Genomic DNA, 22971 nt, shown 5'->3' with positions numbered 1-22971 from the left:
TAAACTATAATCAGCTGGTAACTCAAGAAAACTCCTCACCTAAGTAATATGACCAATACCAACTAACTCCACATACTTGTCATGATGAGATAATGAAGTCAAAATACTGTCTTTGTTCACTTTTAGCTGGCTGGACAAATCATGTGAAGTACTACCAGTCTCAACCTCATGTGTCAAAGCATCTAATTGTGCATGATACTCTCTCTCAGAAACTTCATGAATGCTCAATGTCTGCTCATCTCTACCAGGTATCTCACCATCATGCACAACAACATTCTTATAATTGTCATCCTTGAGGTCAAATCTATCTATCACTCTTTGACTAAAATCATCAAATGTAGTTACCTGATCATGACCTTGAGTAGTCATTCCATGATACCACCAATCATAGGCTGCATCTTCCAAGTGTAGACTTGCAATTTGAACAGCATCACTCTCCATGGGGTTAAGTGTGAAGAAGGTTTGTAATTTTTGTAGCTATGCTCTAGCTGAAATTTTATTTGTTCCATCAAAAGTAGGTGATATAAACTTGCTTATTTTATTTTTGAGCTCTCTTCCAGTTATGTCATGCTCCCTTCTGTACTCTTTCTTGGGCATCAAAGTGTTCATCATATCCACATATTCTCTAAAAGGAACTAAACTGCGAAACTCATCATCTAAACCATTGTAAGTAGCTCTTAATGCAATCAAGTTACATGTAACCTCTTCCATGGGATTAAGGGTTGATTTGGCACTGGTGGCTCATCTGCATGCAGAAAAATAGTTTTTGTTGATTGAGAGGGTTTGAGTTTCAGATTTCTTGACTCCTCTGAAGTGCTCCCTTTCTCATTAATAGATGCAACTCCTTGCAATTTTTCTGTCAATACTCGCAAAGCCTCTCTAGTTTCTGCCAAACTATCCACTGTTTGCTTTTGAGTATTTTGGATGTCTTGGAAGAATTTCTTTGCCATCTCATCTAGATTAGCCATACTTTTTTCCTTCCTTAATTTTTATACTTTTACTTTCAACTGGAGGTTTGATCAAAATTTCTTTATTCTTTTCTCACTATAAATATCTCTTTTCTCTTTCACTTAGTTGCATGCAACCATAAATTTTGACATGCAGCTGATTAGAAGCAACATGCAACCACCAAATTCACCAAGAACTAACATACAAATGATTAGAAGTAGAATGAAACCATAAATTTTGACATGCAGCTGATTAGAAGCAACATGCAACCATAAATTATGACATGCAAGATCTGGGTAATTGTCAAAACTGACATGCAAGATCTAGGTAGTTGTCAAAACTGACATGCAAGATCTAGGTAGTTGTCAAAACTGACATGCAAACTTTTACAAACCCTCAGGCTGGCAAGATCATAGCTCTGATACCACTAAAATTTCCCTTTATTGATTTTATATGATATTTCAAGCCTCTAAACAGATTTTCAAAATCAAACAACTAATATCACAAAGATCCACCAAATTTCTCAAGAAACCCCAAATCGGGTATGCCGAAAATAGTGCCAAAAGCTTCACAGCTTCACCTATTATTAATAAATCTGAAAGTGGAAATTTTTACAAAAATTTCAGCAGCATAATAGCCTATAAAATGATATTTCCAGATCTGTATAACATGCACACAATAGCTCCCAAACGGAGGACAAAAATAATGCTCATCGGGCTCTCGAAAATAGCATAAAATAGCTCGAAATCACCACAAAAACTTAATAATCTATCACAAAAGTATAATCATATCAAAATACATATTTTCAGCTCTATTTTAACATTTAAAAGTCTGATATACAGCAGCAACCCAAACTGATATGAAATACTCAACCGGAAACACCAAACTCTTACAAAAAATACACTCGTAAACTCACAAATCTGCACTCTTCAGCACCAAGGCAAACTCTGCATGAGAATGCACATTGAATGGCTTCAAACTCCCATCCTTAGCCTTCCTAGAAACCTGAAAACTCCCATTCTTGGGTCTCCCTGGAAACCTGCAAACTCCCGTTCTTGGGTCTCCTTCTCCACAGGTTTGGCAGCCTCTGAAGAATAACAAAGAAATGAGCAAAAATCAAGTTCTGAAATCAGCCCAAAATGCCTCCAAACTCCTTAAAAGAGGGCATAACCCTAACTCATGTCCAAGAGGGGTTAATAAAACATATTTTAATAATAATTTTCATTTATTAGTCCATTAGCTTCCAAAGATTATCCCTTTTTTCCAAAACTTCACCTTTTTGGGCCTGCCTGCCTTAGAAAATATTATTATTTTTTAATTATTTGAAAAGGGGACATGACATCCCTAAGCAAGCCTAGAGTTTTTTGGCTAGGTATTGAGATGCTTGTAGGAGATTTTTACTAAGTTTTCTCGATTGGTATGAAAAAATCTCGCTAGGGGAAATGAGATAGAAGGAGTAAAGTGATCATAGGCCAAAAAGGAAGTTCTAAGAAGAATATCCGAACACACTATGAATAAATTATTGGAATTGCCTTAAAACCCCTCAAAAATAGAGTAGGCCTAAAACCTACAAAATCCTTGAGTCTAGGTAGTTATGAGACAAAGTCTATAAGGAATCATAGGGGCTTTTTAAGGGATTTTTTGGAGTTATTTCTACTTCCTTGTTTATAGGAGGCCCAATTGGGGCTCATATGGCTACAAGGTCTAAAAGAAAAATATTGTGATTTTGAAGTCTTAGACTTGGAAAGGTAGTGCAAAATGGTTGGAAAATGACCAAGAACATTATGAGGGTGGTCAAAACATTCATTTTACTTTTTCAAAGGGCCTCATGAGTTTATATACTTGCTAAGCACAAAGTTGCATACTTGGGGTTTGAAAGGCTAGGAGTGTAATTTGAATTGATAGGTGAGTTTCTAGGTTGGAGAGGAGTAGGAAAAGATCATCTAAAGTAGGGCATCAAGGAAGAACCCTAGGAAGGCTAAGAGGAGCCTTGGATGGAGAAAGGAGGCTCTAAGTGTGAGAAGCTCCCCACCAAAGTGGTGTCAAAGCCATTGAAAGGCTTGGGAAGTAAGTAGTGGATGTCAATAGAAGGAGAACCCATAGGTGAAAACATCATGTTGACCAATGAAGAGTTAGAAAAGGATCTACATGAGCAGTAAGAAAAGAATAAGATTCTTGAAGAAGTTGTGAAAGAAATGAAGAAAACTCTAGAGGAAGTTGTTGAGACTACAGATAAGTTGAAGGAGTAGCTAGAAGGGGAGAAGGAGAAGGGAAAGACAAAGAGGAAGAAGGTGAGGAAATAGAACCCACAGTATATCCTCCAATAGAAAAGGAACCATTCCTCAAGGCCTTGAAGGCATTAAGTGGCAAAGCATTAGAGGGCATAGATATTTTCACTAGGAAAATGGATGGAGAAGAAGTTATGGAATAGATTGAAGGCATGGAAAATCACTTTGAATGTGATGATATTTTAGAGGCCCAAAACATAAAGATAGGCAAATCAAGATTGAGATGACTGGCATTAACTTGGTGGAAGTTCTTGCAGGAAGAAAGAAAAAAGAAAATAAGAAACTCATAAACAATTGGAAGACTATGGTAGCAAAGATAAAGGAAAATTATCTACCAAAGGATTATGATATCCAACTACATAAGAAAAGAAAAAATTTGAGGCAAAGAGACCTAGATGTGTCTGCCTATACAAAGGAGTTTCAAGAACTAAGCCTTAAGTCCAAAATACAAGAAGTTGAGAGTATTAAACTGGCTAAGTGTCTAAATGGCCTTAGATGGAACATATAGGAGGAGTTGAGTCTCTTTTTCATTACAACACTACATGATTTCTATCAAATGGCCCTTAAGGTGGAAGAAAAATTGAAGAAGAAGCAAGAATCTAGTAATAAGGGTAGAGGAAGAGGTAGAGATTCTAGAAGTGGACATATGTTAGATTGTGGTGACTGATCAAGAAAAAAATTTGGGCCCTATTTTATCGAGATTTTAAGTTGAAATGTGATTATTAATTATAACACTAAAGTGGTAAAAATACTTGTATAAAAGAGCTTAGGGTTAGGGATTGTATCATAGTTGTGATGCAAAATTGGTTCTTGTAGCAGTATTGAGCCGTAAGGGATTACAAATTGTAATCAAGTTATAGTTACTGGATTGTAATAATATAAGACTTTTTGTTTGGTGTATGTAGCCTAGGGATTGGGTGAACCATGTTAAATCTTGGTGTCTTGTGTTCTTTTCTATGTCATCTATTATTTTTTGTTATTGGATATATTTGCATGTAATTGTTATTTATGTCTGTGGTTTAATCCTAACAAGTGGTATCAAAGTGAGGTTGTTTTTTTAGTTATCCTCTATAGGAAAGTCTCATGATTGAGTGGGAGTCTCATGGTTGAGTGAGAGTAATGGAAAGCAAGGGTAAGCTAAGGGTTGATAAGTTTAATAGGAAGAACTTCTAGTAATGGAAGATGCAAATAAAAGACTATCTTTATCAGAAGGATTTATGGAAGTCGTTAGAAGGCAAAGCCAAGAATCAGGGATCTATGTCAAATGATGAATAGGATATTTTGGATAGAAAGGCACTTGGAAGCATTTGATTATGCCTGACACCATTGGTGACATTTAATATTACAAAAGCAAAGACAACAAAAGAGTTGATGAAAACCTTAGTGACACTGTATGAAAAGTGCTCTACTTTAAACAATGTATTTCTCATGAAGCATTTATTTAATATTAAAATGGCAGAAGGTGGATCTATTGCAGATCATTTAAATGATTTTAATACTATTACTAGTCAGTTATCTTCTACAGGTATCAATTTTGAGGAGGAAATTAGGGCTCTCTTGATTTTGCATTCTTTGTCTAAAAGTTAGAATGGCTTGGTAATGGCTGTGACTAATTCTATTCCTTGATCTAGTACCCTAAAATATGATGATGTGATCGATGTTATTTTGAGTGGGGAAACTTGTAGGAAATCCTCAGGTGGATCTACATCAGGAAGTACTTTGAATGCACAAAGCAGGGGCAGAACGACTGAGAGAGGAAGTAATTTTGGAAATCATGGGAAATCAAGAGGAAAGTCAAAGGGTAGGAGATCTCAATCGAGAGGATCGAATGACTACTGGTCCTATGGGAAACTAGGTCATAAAAATAAAGATTGTTGGAATCAAAAGAAAAATGAAGGAGATAAACTAGATGGAGAAAAGGAGGAAAATGTGGTAAGTAACAAATCCAAAGAGGATACTTTGCTTCTATCTTTAGAAAGTGTTGATGATTCATGGGTTTTAGATTCTGGTGCTTCATTTCATGATACACCTCATAGAGGTTATTTCATTAATTATGTCCAAGGGGATTTTGGACTTGTTTATTTGGGGGATAATGAACCCTATCAAACTGTTGGAAAGGAAAAAATTAAGATTAAGTTGCAGAATGGAAATCATTGGCTACTACATGACATAAGACATGTTCCAAGGCTAAGTAGGAATTTAATTTTAATAGGGCAACTCAGTGATGAGGGTTATGTAGTTACTTTTAATGATAAAAATTGGAAGGTTTCAAAAGTTTCCCTTGTAGTAGAAAATTATGTAAAAGTAGGCACCTTATATCTTTGTATAGGTCATATTGTTCCTTCTACTTTAATTGTTTCACTGAAAAATGAATGTTTAGGAACAATTGTTGCAGTTGAGCAGGGAGAACAAATAGGTGTTGTAGATTCTGCTACAACGTTGTTGCACAATAGACTTGGGCACATGAGTGAGAAAGGTATGAAAGTACTTCATTAAAAGAAAGTTTTACTAGGTTTGAAATGTGTTAATATGGATTTCTGTGAAATTTGCATGTATGGAAAACAAAAGAGAGTGAGTTTTGTAAATATTGGGAAGGAAAACAAAAAGGAAAAATTAGAGCTTGTGCATAGAGATGTATGTGGACCGGCTCAAGTATCTTACCTTGGTGGCTCTCATTAGTATGTTACATTTATTTATGATGCAACTTGAAAAGTATGGGTTTTTTTCCTTAGACATAAATCTAATGTATTTCAAATTTTTAAGAAATGGAAATGCTTGGTTGAAAATGAGACTAGTAAGAAACTAAAATGTCTTACATTTGATAATGGTGGTGAGTATTACAGTCCTAAATTTGAAGATTATTGCTCCACTAATGGTATTCATAGATAAAAAATTGTTCCAAGGACTCCATAGGAAAATGGAGTGGCTAAAAGCATGAACAAGACTATAATAGAGCACGCAAGGAGCATGAGGTTGCATGTTGGGTTACCCTTACACATGTGGGTGGAGGATATCAATACTATTGTATATTTGATTAATAGAGGTCCCTCTACTCCTTTGGGCTATTGCATTCCAGAGGAAACATGGATTGGTAAGAAGGTGAGTTATTCTTTTCTCAAAACCTTCAACTGTGAAGCATTTTCTCACATAGATTTTGAAAATAGAACCAAGCTGGAAGCTAAGTCAAAGAAATATGTGTTTTTTGGATATGGAATTAATGAATTTGGTTATAGGCTTTGGGATTTTGAAAATCATAAAATTTTAAGAAGCAAGGATGTCATATTCAATGAGAAAGTGTTGTACAAAGATCTATTGTAGCAACATCAGATGAAAGAAGATGATTATGTAGTGCTAGATGATACTCCACAAGCTAATGTTCTAGCCATTCCTCATGATGTGCAACAACTACAACAACAAATACCACACACACAGGTGAATTTCAGAAGGTCAACAAGGCAAATTAGACCTCTAGAAAGATTCTTCCCTCTTTGTATTCAATTTTACTTACTGATGCTAGTGAACTTGAATGTTATGATGAAGCTATGCAAGTGGATACTAAGATTTGGTGGGAGTCTGCAATGAAAGATGAAATGGACTCTTTGCTAAAGAATAAGACATGGGATTTATGCAAGTTTTCTATAGCTAATAGAGCTTTATAGAATAAGTGGGTTTATAGGTTGAAAGAAGAGGAAGGAGGTAAGAAAATATTTAAAGCCAAGTTAGTTGTGAAAGGATTTGTATAGAAAAAGGGCATTGATTTTGATGAGATATTTTCTCCTATTGTTAAGATGACTTCTATCCATACTATTTTAAGTCTTGTGACTATTGAATATTTGCATTTAGAGCAGCTTGATGTTAAAATAGCCTTCCTTCATGGTGATTTGGATGAAGAGATATATATGGCTCAGCCACAGGGATTTGCAGTCAAAGGTAAGGAGAACTTAGTGTGCAAATTGAAGAAAAGCTCATATGGCTTGAAGCAAGCACCTCGGAAATGGTATCTAAAATTTGATAGTTTTATGCATGAGCATGGATACAATAGGTGTCATTCAAATCATTATGTTCATTTTAAGAGGTTGGATGATAACAACTACATTATTTTATGTTTATATGTTGATGATATGCTTGTAGTTGGGTCTAACATGGATCACATCAAGGGGCTGAAACACCATTTAGCAAATGCATTTTCTATGAAGGATTTGGGGGTAGCAAAAAAAAATCCTTGGTATGAAGATTTGTAGAGATAGGAAGAACAAAACATTGATGCTATATCAGGCTGATTATGTGGAGAAGGTATTGTAACGTTTCTCTATGAAGAATGCTAAAGTTGTCAGCACAACTTTACCTAGTAATTCGAAGTTGACTAAGGAGATGTGTCTTAAGACACAAGAAGAGGAGGATAAGATGTCTAAGGTACCCTATGCTTTAGCTGTAGGAAGCTTGATGTATGCTATGGTATGTACTAGGCCAAATATTGCACATGTAGTGGGAGTCATTAGCAGGTATATGAGTCATCTAGGAATTGAGCATTGGAATGTTGTCAAATGGATTCTTAGATATTTGAGAGGAACATCTAATAAGTATTTACACTTTGGGGATTCTACTATTGATTTATAGGGTTATGTTGACTCAAATTTGTCAAGGGATATTGAAACCAAGAGAAGTACTACAGTTTATGTCTTTACTATTGGTGGGGCAACTGTGAATTGGGTTTCTAGGTTACAAAAGGTTAATGCTTAATCCACTACAAAGGTAGAGTATGTAGCTGCTACAGAGGTAACCAAGGAGATGATATGGCTTTAGTTCTTCTTAGAAGAATTGGGACACCCTTAGAAGGATAATTATTTATTTCTAGATAGTCACAGTGCCATTCATCTTGCAAAGAATTAAGCTTTGCATTCAAAGACCAAACAGATACAGTTGTGGTATCATTTCATTCAGTCAATTTTGGAGGATGGATAGTTAAAGATGGAGAAGATACATACAAATGAAAATCTACCAGATATGTTGACAAAGGTAGTAATAAGTGAGAAACTAAATTCCTCTTCAGCTTCGACTGGTCTTATCAAATGAACATGAATAAAAGAACAACAAATTCCAGGGTGGTTTGATCCACTGGGAGCCTCATGGAGTAGTGGCATCACTATAGGATCAGTCTCCAAGTGGGAGATTGTTGTTTAGTGTGGAGCCTAATCAGTCCCCAAGTGGGAGATTATTAGATTGTGTTGATTGATCAGGAAAGTAATGTACATATTTCATAATTTCTTTGGCCAAAAAAAAATTTGGTCCCTATTTTATCAAGATTTTGGGTCGACATGTAATTATTAATTATGACCCTAAAGTGGTAAAAATACTTGTATAAAAGAGCTTAGGGTTAGGGATTGTTTCATAGTTGTGATGCAAAATTGGTTCTTGTAGCTCTATTGAGTTGTAAGGGATTACAGATTGTAATCAAGTTATAATTATTGAATTATAATAATATCAAACTTGCTATTTGGTGGATGTAGCCTAGGGATTGGGTGAACCACATTAAATCTTGGTGTCTTGTGTTCTTTTCTGCATGATCTATTATTTTTTGTTATTGGATATATTTGCATGTAATTGTTATTTCTGTCTGTGGTTTAATCCTAACAACATAGTGGTGGTTCAAGTGGAAGAGGAAATTAAAATAGAGGCAAAGGGGACTCCAAACTAGGTAAGTGGCCTCATGACTCCAATAAAAAAGGAGGCTATAGTAGAGTCAGAGGTTTTTCTAGTGGTGGAAGTGGCAAGTCAAGTGGATTTGGAAGAAGCTCACATTTTGCTTCAATGAAGTGTTATAACTATGGACAATTGGGTCACCCTACTTACAATTGTCCTAACAAGCCATCATCTTCACCAGGAGAGAAGAAGATCATGTATATGCAAGAGGAGGACTATAGAGAGGTAAGATTGGACTCAAAGAAAGGTGAGAATGTGATTTTTAGAAGAGTTTTGATAAAGGAACCTTTTAAGGAGGAACATAAGCAAAGGAGGGCTCCTTTTAGAGTCAAATGCATGATATTGGGTAAGGTATATAGAGTCATTATTGACTTAGGTTCCACTAATAATGTTATCCCAGAAGAAGTAGTTCAAAAGTTGAAACTTACAAAGATATATCATGTGTGTCCCTACAAGGTCACTTGGTTGAACAAGGGGCAGAACATAGTAGTTAATGAGTAAGTATGGGTTGAATTTTCCATAGGCTAGTATCATGACAAGATACCCTGTGATGTTCTACCAATGGATGCATGTCACCTATGTTGGTCTTAGATTGGTTTTGATAATTGAGTGTCAACACGCTTAACCAATTTTCAAGATGATGCTAAAAATAATAGAGATGTCGAGCTACAGTATGTTTCAAGCCAAAGATTCAATAGGTGTTGAGCGAACTTCAGGTGCCCAGTAAGATTCAAGTTTCAAGTGATAAGTGATGACAAGTGACTATAGGTGTCGAGCAAAGTATTGATACTGAGTGAGACAGAGTCACTACAGGTGTTGAGTGAGGTAGAATTCATATATGTGTCAAGCATCAGAAATTAGTAAGTGTCGAGTAACATAGAATTAGCATATGAGTTTGTGCCTTCACAAACTTAGATGTAAACTATTTTTGAGCCGACTCAGGATGAATCTCGAAGGATCTTAATGAGAAGATTGAATATTTTATATTCCTTATGTAATCAACATGTAGCCAATAAGAAAAATGGAGAATTCATGCAACCAATAGGAAAAGTGAAAGAATTGAGTGGGAAAAGAAGAATGAATATTGATCGTAGATTCATACCTAACCCTAAGTCTTTGAAAACCTTTAAAAGGAGGATGAAACTTCATAATTCACATGTGTTTGTATTGTATGGGAGAATACTAGCAAAATTTAGAAAGGTGTAAGGACTTAGAGAAGGAAGAGCAGCATTGCAGAATCTAGTTGGTTAGAATAGAGCATGAGCACTTTAACTAGTGACATATCAAATCAAGGAAGGATCAAATCAAATTAAATAGAACAAGGATCTGGAATTAGCACTTAAAGATTGTAAGTCATTAGGTCACCAGATTCTAATACTTTCTAGCCATTGTATTAGGAATGAAAATCCTATAATGATAGGTTGGTCTAACAGCCATGTTGTAAGCCTTTCAACAAGGTGCTAAATCCTTTAACAGGGTAACATTCCAAGTGAGGGTTTGTAAATCCTTTAACCAGGTCACTTTTAACAGGGTGTAAAGTCTTTAATAGGACAAGCCTTTCATAGGGCAGACCATTGGAAGTGGTCAAACTTTGTAACCTTAAACAATTACATATTGTTGCAGTGATAATTTGTGGGTGTCATCCCCACCCCAGTTTTACCTTCTCATTTTTTAGGGTTTCTAGGTGACCAAAATCTTGTGTTATCTATTTTCATGCATATCTTTGTTTTTCATGTTAACTAGATATGTTAAATGCATGTGAATAATCTCAGCTAAAGGTTTTAAAAGGTTAAAGTTAGTTACTTTTGATTCAACCCCCCCACCCCCCTCAAAAGTAAACCTTCCCACTTGTAAATTCCAACAATTGGTATTAGAGCTAAGTTCTCACAAGGAGGAGCTTTATAGATTGGAGAAAAGATCTATAAATGGAAGTCTACAAACTTGGTAAGGTCATAGAAAACTAGGTAATTGATACACAACTTGCTTTACATACTTTGGAAGAAGCCAGAGAAGAACTAAGAAAATCTTTAAAGAGAAGAAGAGAGATTTTCATAACTGAGAATGATACACAATACAAGGAGATTGACACTTCAAAATTATTTGTAAATGGAGATTCCAAAGAATTTGATGCAGCAATAGAAGGCCTAATGGAGAAGAATAGAGCTCAAGCAGAAGAAATCAAAACTCTCAAGATTGAACAAGAATCACAAGTCATGATGCTTTGTGAAGTAACTAAATAGAAGAAAAGAGCCAATGAAGATAAGGTTATGTTAGAATATTACAAGAGAAACCTTGCCAGCATATTGGAAGAAAAGTCAATTAAACTTGCAAGAATTTCAAACATGCAGCTAGACATCCTAAGTCAGATGATGAATGTTCATCATGAACTGAATGTCAAGTATATTGAGATCTCCACACTGAAGATGCAAAATAACCTAAAAAGAGAAAAGGAGATTTTAGAGAGCTTTAATAAACCAAATGAGGCCATCAAGTACTTTGAATAACTACTAAAATCACCAAGAGCTAGTAATGATACTTCAAGACTAGGATACACCAGCACTAAAAAAGGAGAGTCATCCAAGACTCCAAAAGAAAGAAGTGACAAAGGTAAGAACACTAAACCTACTTGTCATTTTTGGGGTAAAAAAGGACATACCTCTAATGTGTGCAGGTGCAAGAATGCCCATCAGCATGACAAACCTAAGAATATGGGTTACTATCACAAACACCAAGATTTGAAGGTCACTGCTACAATTAAAAAAAGTATGGACATAGAGCATTTGAGTCCAGATCAAAGCCTATGTGGTCACCTAATCAGCTAGCAAGGGGAAATAATCATGGACATCACTACAATTGGGACTACAACACTAGGTATAGCTTCCATTACTATTAAGAATATGGACACATCCCTGAAAATTGCATAAGAACACATTTCAATGGAAATTATAGTAGATGGCTCAGCCAAACAACATGCTTCAATTGTTTGAAGACTAGTCATATCAGTAGGAATTTCCCAAAAAGGTCAAAGGCACCCAACTCAGAGTTCAACAAAGGAAAAGAGAAGGTAGATGTTGAACATATCAGAGGGGAAATGAATAAGACATAGAAGAAGAAAGAAGGAAGCAACACATCAAATGAAGGGATCACTTTACCTAAAAGGTCAAGTGTTCACACTTCATCCAATTGAGAAAAAGAAGGTATGTGGGGCTGATATACAAAGATTTATCATACATCAGGTACTAAACAAGAAAGTATTGAAAAGGAAAGATCGACATGAATAGCAATGCAAAGTTAAAACTTCAAGTTTTCATTGGTGTTGCCGAATAAGAAAAGTTTCTCTCAGATGTCGAGTAAAATCCTAGTACAAGCTAAGTTGATTGCCTAAATTAGTAGAAGCTGAGTGATTAGTTGCAACCAAGTTGGTAGTGGAAGCTAAGTGAAGGGGAAATTTTAGTTGAAGCCAAACGAAGGATACTTCCATGGACACCAAGTGGTGGAAAGACAATGGAAGCTGGGTAATGCAAAAATGCTTAAGAAGCTGAGTGGATAGCTATAAATGCACTAAGCATTAAATGCTAAAAAATAAGGGTATATGATCATATTTTGAACTATTTTCCTTCATCATGAATGAAGAGAAAAGATAAAGAAGAGTGTAGCACAACTTCAAAGAAGAGAATCTAGCATTTGAACTAATTTCAACAGTGATTTAGCACAATTTCATTGATTTTAAGCTATTTATACTAGTGTCGAGCTATGCAATTTTACATTTTCTTCCTATTTAAACCCTAGATCGCACAAATGGCCTCCAATTCTAGTAAACCATAGGAGAAAAAGCCGTTTGAGGTCCAACTTGTGTCAAACAAAGTTAAACAATGTAATTTCTAGCCAATCCCTAAAGTGGCATACAAAAATGACCCAGTCAGAGCCTTATCTATTATTCCTCCTAAGGTAGTTATGGTCCAAGATATTAGGAGGTTTTTACAATTGCAAGATAGCAACCATAAGAGACATGGAAATGAGAGAAGCATATGAGAGATTATGTGAAAATAGATTTTTGAAGGAAGAACACCAAATCATTGAGAGGAAGGGTTTGACTCATGCCCTACAATTCCCCACTGTCTTCAAAATAGAATGGATTAGAATTATGCTTAGAAAGATTCATGATGGAAGTTTGTGGCTAGAAGATGGCCCAATAAAGATATCAAAGAGGATCATTCATAGATTAATAGGGTATCCAACCCTAGATTGGCAAAAGACCCTTAGAAGTGACTCTAAGGAAGCAATTGAGAAGAACACAGGTGCCAAATGGAACAAGAGAGGAATGACCATAGATACTATCCAAGACCCTCTTGTTGACTTTTTGTTAGGGTTATTTAACATAAATTTTATCAATCTAGCAGACTTAAGAGTGTACCTTGCATTGTAGTGGATGTTGGTTACAAACTAGTGAAAAAGGATCATACTTATGATCTTGCAGAATTGCAATTGCAACAAATCAATGAGAACTTAGTAGCAATAAGGAGAACTAAGAGAGCACAGTGCAATTTTGATTTGTATATTTTTCTATGTAAAAAATGAATTTTCATCCTTTGGTAAAGTTAGCTACAAAACCAATAGGTCTATAGTAGCTCAAGTAAATGAATACATTGAACAAATGGGAGCTAATTTTGAAACTCTTATGACAAGCTATTTTGAGGATTTCAAGAAATTCCATGAAACAGAGATTGAGGATACCTATTTCATTGGTAGAACAACATGTAAATGATGTATGTTTTCTTGTAGATATTGATTATACTTATATTCAAGAAGCCATACCAAGGGTTAGATGGTTAAGATCACTTGGATATGAAATCAGTATAGATGAGGCATCTACAGCTATAACTACATTATTAGCAGAAGAAGTGGACAAGAGTGCACCACATTTTGGGACTTATGATGTGGTGAGATCAAAGGTGGAATTGGAATTGAAGACTACCTCCACACTAAAGAAAAAGGACAAACTAGTAAAGAAGTTAAAGGCAAAATTGGTGAGGGCACTGTTGAAGAAGAAGAAGATGAAGAGGCTGAAGATGATGAAGATGAACAGGGTTAAGAACCATTAGCACTGACCCAAGGCATGGGTGAAGATGCAGAGGAAGAAGAAGGTGTTGAGCATGAAGCACCAAAGGTAGAACCTAAGAAGAGAAAGGCACAAAAATATCCTACTGCATATCCCAAAGGGAAGAAGAAAGTAGCTAAGTTGAGTCCAGTCAAGCCTACCACTAGGGCAGACACTAGGGAAACAAAAAAAGTGGCAAAGGAACAAGAGAAACAAAAAACTACACAACAAGGAGGGCTAGCATAAAACAAAAGAAGAAAATATGTGGCACCCCTAGAGTCAGATGAAGAGAAGATAGAATCTAACAATGATCAATTCAGAGCGGTAATTCATGCCACAAAATCTTACCTTAAAAATGTTTTTGATAACATTAGGGATAATGTAGATTTAACTGGATTGAAAACCATTGATTTGAATAAATTGAGTAGAGAAGAATAGAACATAGTGGAAGAGTCTATCTACACCATGGCGGCCAAGTCCAAGACTACTCCACTTGAACTTGACAATTCTATGCCTAAGGAGCTAAGCTCCATTGTTGAAAATAAATGGCATTACTAGCTAAATATGGAGAAGGAAATAAGCAATTCAATATTGGCTCATGTAATGCCAGACCTTACAAAAGGTCAAATAAATAAGGCTAGTAAGAAACATGGGAGAAAATTTGCATCCAAATATAGAGCCTTCAACATTCTATAGAATAAAATTGAGGATGTTGTAAAGAAGTCTACACAAATGTAGAAATTGATCTATGGATTGACAATATTCAAGGAAGGGTAAGAAGATCCCTTTGAGGAAAGAAATGATGATGAGGAAGAATAGGAAAATGAAAAAGAGGAAGGAGAGAAAGAGAAAGAAGAGGTAACAGTGGAGGAAAAGATACATAAAGGTGATGAGGCAACAGCTAAGGAGTAACACCAAGAACATAGTGTCCAAGACACATAATTGCCACCACCAAGTCCTCCACATGTACAATCTACATTTGTAGAAACTATAATTGTGAAAGATGTTCTTGACACCTCAAGTTAGAACATTAATCCATTAACTATAGAGGGTCTAAAAAAGATCCTTCACCAAACAACCTTGTAATCACATTTGTGCACAAATCCTATTTTGGTGAGTATAGAGGAATTGCAAAATTTTGTAGCTGAAACAACTAAGGAGAAGGTGAACACACAAGAAGCACCTTCACAACCTCCTACAGCTACAAGTGATCAACCAAAAGAGCAAGTAGCACAAGACACAACTGCTAAGGTTGATTCCATAGTAACAATAACTTCAACTATCGAGGAGTCAGCAAAGGAATAGATAGGACAAAAGGATCCTATAGCACAAAGCCAAGGTGTACCTCCTCTGATCACCATAATTGATCAAGGCAAAAGTGAAGAAGAAAAGGAAGAGGAGAAAACCTCAGAGGAAAGAGAGCAAGAGGCAATACAGACATTGGTTAATTTTCCTACTATAGGGACTCCTACCAAGCAGTCAAGCACTGATGCAATGCCCCTACAAATATCAGCACCAAGATCAAGCTCCACCAAGGTAGCAAGGGTACTTCACTATGGAGACCCTACACTTGATGAAGAGATGGTCATACGAAGTTATGACTACAAGATAATGAACCTAGCATAGATCAATGAAGTGCAAGAGGCACTAGAAAGGAAGAAGAAGTAAGAGATACTCAGGAATGAGTATAGGTAGAGGCAAGCATTAATAAAAATTGAAGACATCTTTCTTGATGCATTCAACTTGCCAATACCTGATGAAACAAAGTCCATTATGGAGCAACTATCCAACATAGTGGACCAAGTACAAAATGAAGACCTTGATACTAAAGTAAATTATTAGAATGGCCTAAGAAGAAGTTTCAAATGAAGGTTAATGAAAAGATATCTAGTGAGATAGCACTATCACAAGTGGAACTAGCTAAGAAGGTAGAGAAGGTGAAAATAGTACTTGAGAACATATTCTCATTGTACTCCAAACTGTGTGACTCTTCATATTTCACACAAGAGACTAGCTAGAGAATATTGATCTTGGAGAGGAACCTTAAGATATCAAGCACACAACTACCTAAGGATCTAGCTCAAAGTGAGAAGCATTATGTCACAACACTTCACACTCAGAAGGAGTTAGCTATATTAACAATAGGAGAGGCTAATATTAAGGCCAAATTAATACATATTTAGTCTACAATAACCCCACATTTGGAAGTATTGCATAAAGAAGTGGCCCATGGAAAGAACATTTTGAAGAAAGATACAAATCTTTCTACATTAGAAGGCCTAGTACATATTGCAGCAGAGATAACCATCCAACTCAAAGCATTGGACATTTCCTTAGACAATTGGGATGCTTCTCTGAAGATGATAATGGAGGTAAATAAAACATTTTTGGCTAAATATTCCATTCATTCTTAGGACCCTTTGACATAATTGTCAAAAAGGGGGAGATAATACATTATGTAGATAAAGAGGGAGATGATATAATAAAGATAGGAAAAAATAAGAATGGTGGAGATATAATTGGGGAGATAATAAATGAGACCCAAAGGAGAATGAATATCCAAAGGGGGAGATATTCAAATTTTGAGTTTTGAGGAGAGATAAGGAAATAAAGCCAAAAGGATAACAAAAACTACAAGGAGATATGTGAAAGAGGGAGTACAAATAGAGTAGATACAGACCAGAAATAGAGCAGACAAAAATAGAGGCAAAGGAATGATAAGGAAGATAATGCAAATAGCATGAGACAAATTTAGCTTAAGGAATTTTGGATATAGAAATGGCACATTAGCTTAGGGGGAGTTACAAATTTTTGAGTTATATAGTCTTCTACAAAATTTTGAACAAGTTTTTGAAGTTTTGTACATATGTCAAATAGGATGTGTATTATACTCATAGAGACCAGACTCATAATGCTTAGTTAAGTGTTTTTCCCACTCATGTCAAAGGGGGAGATTGTTGGTCTTAGATTGGTTTTGACAATTGAGTTTCAACACACTTAACCAATTTTCAAGATGATTCAAAGTATAATACAGATGTCGAGCTATAGTATGTGTTGAGCCGAAGATTTAACAGGTGTCGAGTGAACTTCAGGTGCCGAGCAAGATTCAAGTGCCAAGTGATAAGTGATGCCAAGTCAATATAGTTGTCGAGTAGAGTATTTATGTTGAGTGAGATAAAGTTACTACGGTGCCGAGTGAGACAAAATTCCTATATGTGTCGAGCATTAGTAATTAGTAAGTGTAGAGTAACATAGAATCAACATATGAGTTTGTGCCTTCACAAACTTAGATGTAAACCATTTTTGAGCCAACTTAGGATGAATCTTGAAGGATCTTAAAGATAAGATCAAATCTTTTACATTCCATATGTAATTAGCATGCATCCAATAATAAAAATGGAGAAAGCATGCAATTAATAAGAAAAGTGAAAGAATTGTGCAAGAAAAGAAGAATGAATATTGATCATAGATTCATACCTAACCCTAAGTCTTCAAAAACTTTTAAAAGGAGGACGAAACCCCATAATTCATGTGTGTGTGAGTATTGTATGAGAGAATAATAGCAAAGTTCATAAGGGTGTAAGGACTTAGAGAAGGAAGAGCAGCATTACAGAATCTAGTTAGTTAGAACAGAACATTAGCACTTCAAGCAAAGACATATCAGATCAAGGAAGGATCAAATCAGATTGAACAAAACAAGGGTTTGGAATCAACAATTAAATTTTTTTAAGTCATCAAGTCATTAGATTCTCATACTTTCTATCCATTGCATTAGGAATGAAAATCCTATGATGATAGGTTGGTCTAATAGCCATGTTATAAGCCTTTCAACAAGGTGTTAAATCCTTTAACAAGGTAACATTCCAAGTGAGTGTTTGTAAATCCTTTAACCATGTTGCTTTTAACAGGGTGTAAAGTCTTTAACAGGATAGACCTTTCATAGGGTAGACCATTGGAAGTGGTCAAACTTTGTAACCGTAAATAGTTACATATTGCTGCAATGATAATTTGTGGGTGTCATCCCCACCCTAGTTTTACTGTCTCATTTTGGAGGGTTTTTGAGTGACCAAAATCTTGTGTTATCTATTTTCATGCATGTCTTTATTTTTCATGTTAAGTAGATATGTTAGATGTATGTGAATGATCTCAACTAAAGGTTTTAAAAGGTTGAAGTTAGTTACTTCTGATTCAACCCCACCCCCCCCCCCCCCCCCCTCCTCAAAAGTAGACCTTCCCACTTGTAAATTCCAACAACCTACTACTTGGAAGACCATGGCATTATGACAGGGAAGAATTCCATCATGGAATGGAGAACAAGTACTCATTCGAGAAGAATGGAGTCACTTATAAGATTTAGTCATTACTAGAAGAGGAAATTGTGAAAAAGGAAGAAGCCAATCCACTCTTGATGAGTGGAAAAGAATTCTTAAAGGATCTGAAATAGGGAGAAGGAATTGGTTATGCAATCATGGTGAATCCAAAGGAGGAGGAGTCAACAAAACAAACACCTATACCTGCAAAAGTACAAAATTTGTTAGATCAACTTAAGGACATCATATGTGATGGAGAACCACCTAAATTATCCCCAAAGAGAGATATAAGTCATTAGATTGATTCCATACCAGGTGCCCCTTTGCCAAAAAAAGTTACATACAAGATGACACCTGAGAAAAATAAGGATTTTGCAAGTCCAGGAGCTACTTGACCAAGGGTTGATCAAGAAAAGCAGAAGTCCATGTGTTGTTCTAGTTGTCTTGGCCCCTAAAAAGAGAGGTAATTGGAGAATTTATATAGATTCTAGGGTAGTAAATAGGATAACAATAAGGCATATATTTCCTATTCCTAGGATAGAGGACCTAATGGATTGTATTAGTGGAGTTAGATATTTCTCAGAAATTGATCTTAAGAGTGGATATTATCAAATAAGGATGTAAGAGGGTGATGAGTGGGTATATGCTTTTAAAACCAATGAAGGACATTGTGAGTGGTTGGTAATACCATTTAGTCTTACCAATGCACCAAGTAAATTTATGAAGGTAATGAATGAAGTTCTAAAAGATTACAAAGGAATTTTTGTGGTGTTATATTTGCATGATATCCTAATATTAGTAAGACAAAAGAAGAGCATATGAAACACCTAGAAATTGTGTTGAGGAGACTCCAAGAGGAGAAGCTGACCATAAACCTTGAGAAGAGTGAGTTCATCAAGGACAAACTTGTTTGCTTGGGCTTTGTAGTTTCACAAGCTAATTTGAAAATGGACAAGAGTAAGGTGGAGGAAATTTTTAGTTTGCCTACCCTTAGGACTACTACTTAAGTGAGGATTTTCCATGAGTTTGCACAATTTTATAGAAAATCTGTGAGGAGATTCAATGAGATTTGTACTCCTATGAATGACACAATAAAAGGAGGCATGAAGAAAAAAAAATTATGGACAAAGGCAGAAAATAAGAGTTTTGAAAGACTAAAGAAGGAAGTAGCCACTCAACCACTATTGGTTTTGCCAAGTTTTGAAAAATTGCTTATTTTGGAGTGTGATACAAGAAAAATTGTGGTGGGAGAAGTGTTAAGACAAGATGGAAGGCCTGTAGCATTTTTTAGTGAGAGGCTTAATGAGGAAAAGATAAGGTATTATGCGTATGACTTGGAACTATATGCACTAGTTCGAGTCCTCAAGAAATGGAAGCACTATCTGCTACTTAAAAAAATTTTTGACTAAACTGACAATTATGCACTAAGTTTCATAAATACACAAGAGAAGCTCAGCCTTAGGCACATCAAGTGGAAGGAGTTCTTGCAATCCTATACATTCACTATAAAGCACAAGAAAAGGTTCACTAATAAGGTGCTTGATTCCTTAAGTAGAAGGTTGTTGACTGTTCAAGAGGTCAAATTGTATAGTATAGGGATTGAGAAATTCAAAGATTTTTATGGAGAAGATACTAATTTTGTAGAAGCATAAAAGACATGTGGAAATTTTGAAAACCACTTTCATGGTCAATTTTTTGAATTTACTTTACAAAATGGTTTTTTGTTTAAGGTGCAATAGTTGTGTGTGCCAAGAGGATCTATGAGGGAAAACCTTATTCAAGAAAGACATAATGGGATCACTAAGATCCTAGATCTAATAGAAAGATACTATTATTGGCCTAAGATGTAGATGGATGTGAGAAGGTATGTAGAACAATGTGGAATATGCCAAAAAGCTAAAGGTACTTCATCTAATGTAGGACTCTATCAACCATTACCCATTATAATAGGCCTTGGGAGTACATTAGCATGGACTTCATAGTTGGTCTACCAAGAACAAAGACAAGATTGGATATTCTATATGTTGTGGTTGATAGGTTTAATAAGATATTCCATTTTATACCCTACAAAACCACCCATGGTGCTAGTCATATATCTCACCTTTTCTTCAAGGAGATAGTTAGCATACATGGTTTTCCATTTAGTATTGTTGCAAATAGAGATGTCAATTTCATGGGGCATTTTTGGAAAACACTTTGGAAGAGGTTAGGCACTAATTTGATTCATATTTTTTCCTATCATCCTCAAATAGATGGTTAGATAGAGTTAATCAACAGGGTTCTTGGTAACTTATTGTGATGTTTGACTAAGGAGTATGGGAAAGGTTGGAAGCAAGTTATTCTTCAAGAAGAATTTTCCTATAATGACAATAAAAATAGAATCACGGGACTAAGTCTTTTCCAAGTTGTATATGGTGCACATCAAAGGGGTATTATGCAGCTTATAGAGCTACCAAGATATGATAAGGTTAGTGGGCATGAAAATGACATTTCTCAATATATTAAGGAGGTTCATGATCAAGTGAAGCATACATTGATAGAGGCCAATAAAAAATTGAAAGAAAAGAAAGATGAGGGAAGAAGAGAATTATAGTTTCAAATAGGAGACTTGGTAATGGTGTTCTTGAATAAGTCTAGACTGAAAAGGGGCATTCTGATAATGCTTCAAATGAAGAGGATTGGACCATGTAAGGTATTAGAGAAGTATGGTGAAAATGCATATAAGGTTGATCTATCCAAGGACATGTCAATTGCACCCATCTTCAATTTTCAAGACATGAAACCATATAGAGTTCCTAATATTGATGAGGCACAGTACCAGACAAGCCTAAAAGCTACAAGTACCTGAAAAGTTGCAGCCTCAAGCTGAAGGGATACTAAACTCTAGAGTTAAGAAGAGTACTAGAAACAAGGTTTACAAAGACAACCTTATCAAATTGAAAGACACCCCTTATGCTGAAGCAATATGGATTGTAGAGAGTGACTTCAAGAAGCATGGAATCATCCTAGATTTCCTCTCACCACAGGTAACTAAATTTGTTTTCATTACAAGGGAGTATGGTGTAGGAGCACCTTAGGAAAAGGCAAAACCTAATAGGAATTTCTACCTAGTAAGTTTTCTATCCAACCATTGACCAAAAAATTACTATTCATAAAGTCCCAAGGGGTGTTAGAGAGTGTGAAAGAAGATTGAGTGCAAGTGTTGGCCATGGTCTAGTTGTTAAGACCTAGTTAGTGGTGTAAGGTCCTAATAGAGTCAAACTAGGTCAAAGTTGCAAAAAACCTCAAAAGTGAGGAATGGTTGTTGGAATATGTTCCATATGTGTTTTTGGATCAAACTGGATGGATTTGAGTCAAACTAGATAGGTTTGAGGTGTTAAAATGTCACCTTTCAAAAAATTGCAAAAGTTGCTCATGACAACAACTTTTCCATAATTTTAGGAAGGAGAAATAAAGAGGTATGGAATTCAACCTAATGGTCTAAATAGTTAGAAATAAGGTATAAAAGGATAAACCACTCCATTTTGAGGGTTTGGTAATTGTTTTGTACAGACTATCCTTGAGAAAGGACGATGCATATACACAGAAAATGTCATTTTGGTGTAAGACCTATTTTGGATTGATCCTCTAACTATTTTGCATGGATTAGGTTTTTAATAGCATGTGACTGATCTACATACTCTTATTTGAGGATTTTGAATTCATTTTGATAGATTTTAGTAATTTATTAGTTTTAAATTTCCTGTTGGTTTGTACATAGCAGCTTGAACAAGAATTGCTATAACTTGAATGCCCATGGTTAAAACCTCATGGCCTTTTGGATTCAATTATTATCCTTTTTAATTTATGTAAATATTCATTTTTTTGGTTGTGTGGACAAGTTATGTATTTTTGCAAGCAAGCCATAGGCAAGACTGGAGTTGTTTGGCTAGGTATTGAGATGCTTGCAGGAGAGTTTTACTAATTTTTCTTGATTGGTATGCGAAAATATCCCTAGGGTAAATGAGGTAGGAGTAAAATGACCATAGTCTAGAGGGGAAGGTCTGAGAAGAATATCCTATCACACTATGAAGAAATTATTGTCATTTCCTTAGAAACCATCAAAAATATGGTTTTCTACAAAGGTATTGTATAGACACTTTGGAGGCCTAAAACCTAGAAAATTCTTGAGTCTAGGTAGTTATGAGACAAAGTATAGAAGGCATAAGAGGGGCTTGTTGAGGGATTTTTTGGAGTTATTTTGATTTCCTTGTTTGTAGGAGGCCTAATTGGAGCTTATAGGGCTACAAGGTCTAAAAGAGCAACATTGTGATTTTGAAGTCTAGGACTTGGAAAGATGGTGCATAATGGTTGGAAAATGACCAAGGACATTGTAAGAGTGGTAAAAACATTCATTTTCCTTGCTGGGATCCCTTGGTGAGTTTTTCTTGATAAGCACAAAGTTGCATACTTGGAGTTTGAAAGGTTAGGAGTGTAATTTGAATTAATAGGTGAATTTCTAGGTTGGAAAGGACTAGGAAAAGATCCTTTGAAGTAGGGTATCAAGGAAGATGCCTAGGAAGGCTAAGAAAATTCCTTGGATAGAGAAAGAAGGATCTAAGAGTAAGAATCTCTCCATCATTGATGA

The sequence above is a fragment of the Cupressus sempervirens genome, chromosome 3, assembly GCF_028749045.1.
Source record: "Cupressus sempervirens isolate cs-2001-9-10 chromosome 3, ASM2874904v1, whole genome shotgun sequence".
NCBI lineage: Eukaryota > Viridiplantae > Streptophyta > Pinopsida > Cupressales > Cupressaceae > Cupressus > Cupressus sempervirens.
Note: the sequence above shows the minus strand (reverse complement) of the source record.